This window comes from Aptenodytes forsteri, unplaced genomic scaffold (genome assembly GCF_000699145.1).
Source record: "Aptenodytes forsteri isolate BGI_AS27 unplaced genomic scaffold, ASM69914v1 Scaffold15, whole genome shotgun sequence".
Taxonomy (NCBI): domain Eukaryota; kingdom Metazoa; phylum Chordata; class Aves; order Sphenisciformes; family Spheniscidae; genus Aptenodytes; species Aptenodytes forsteri.
Genome location: NW_008795129.1, coordinates 4,628,809 through 4,630,357, shown reverse-complemented (window position 1 = coordinate 4,630,357; position 1,549 = coordinate 4,628,809).

Here is a 1,549-nt window from a genome sequence, read left to right as displayed (position 1 = left end):
TTCTCCTGCGGGAGCCCTCCACCGCGCCTGGGCAAAGCTCAGCCACGCGAAGTCCCCTTGGCTTCTAGGACTTGAGGGGGACTGGGAAGCAATGCAGCTGGCAACCATTGCCTTACAGGACCTCCTTCTTCTGGGAGCGGTAAGGGCCAGGGGAAGCAGGGGAGAACACCGCTCGTGAAACACTGTTCCCCAAAGATATGCTCTTCTGTGGTGGACTCTTCAACATGTGTAACCTGTGATGCTCACCCTGTTTCCCAGGACAGAGGGAACAGTCTGGCTAGAGCAGAGATGGCAGTACAGAGACCTGGCCCATCTGGCAATGAAGAAAAGGACCAAGTAACTATCTGCACCCCACGAGGGGTTCTCTGTGCACCTCATCCCCACTCTCCAGCGTGGCTTCCCCCATAGTTGGCTGCACCTCACGCGTGGTAACTTTGCAGGCCAGAGTTGGGAGGAACCTCACACATACACCCACAATTTCTGTGACACACAATCAGCTCAGACAGGAGGATGGAGCAACATTTACAAACCAACCGACGAAATGAAGAAATATATAAATAGATATATAAATATAACTGTGTTTTTATGCTTTGTCATGAAGGTCTGTAAAAAGGAAAAAAAAAAAAAAGAACAAATCCCCAATTTTCTAAAAAACCCAAGCAAACAAAACCAACAAAAAAACCAAAATAATAATTAAAAAACCCTACAAAAATAAAACTCCAAGTCCCATCCCTCCCCGCCACCTGAATGGCAGACGAGTTCCTCTGATGTTTGATGCTCCTCTTTCACTCTAGGGTTTTGTTTCCTTTCTGTTTTGCACTACAATGGGATGGTGGTATTGGAGAGGATTGGATGCCAGCTCCACCCCCGTCGCCTCCTCCTCCTCCCCCTTTCCCAAATCCTGTCTCTGGGGAGCAGTGTGGACAAGTCACATCTGACAAAGTTACCAAACACATCAGTCGACAAAAAAAGCACTCTGAGTCAACAAACGTTTTCCATGTCACTGGTTGGCAAACAAAGAAAACAAGCCCAGCTGCGCTCTAACTGCGCTGTGTGGTGGAAAGTGTGGGGCTTCATGTGGGCCCATCTGATTGCCCTCTGGACAGCTGAGACTGAGATGGACAAATTCAGGATTGGCTGGGATTATTGCTTGGTTCCCTAGCCCTTAGCCGCCGCTCCTTTTACCTTAACCCCTGTACCCGTGACGACTTCAGTTCACCCACATCCCAACTTTTGCCATTTTAGATATGCCCAACACCCATTCTCCAGATCCCCACAGCTGGTGACAGCAGCCTCATTATCTGTGCCCAACACCTAATTTCCTAGCCACTACAGCCTTGCTATATGGGCCCCCTTCGATTCCCAGTCCATCTGCTCATACACCTACTAATTTATAGGTCTCCATTCAAATCCATATGCCTGCATCCTACCAGCCAGTCCCAACATACAGCCCCATCTTTTCATCTTCAATCCTGTATTGTGCACCCTAATATTTACCCCTTATCCCAAATGCTGACCTGATGATTCTCTAGGGATTCTCTGCTCTTTT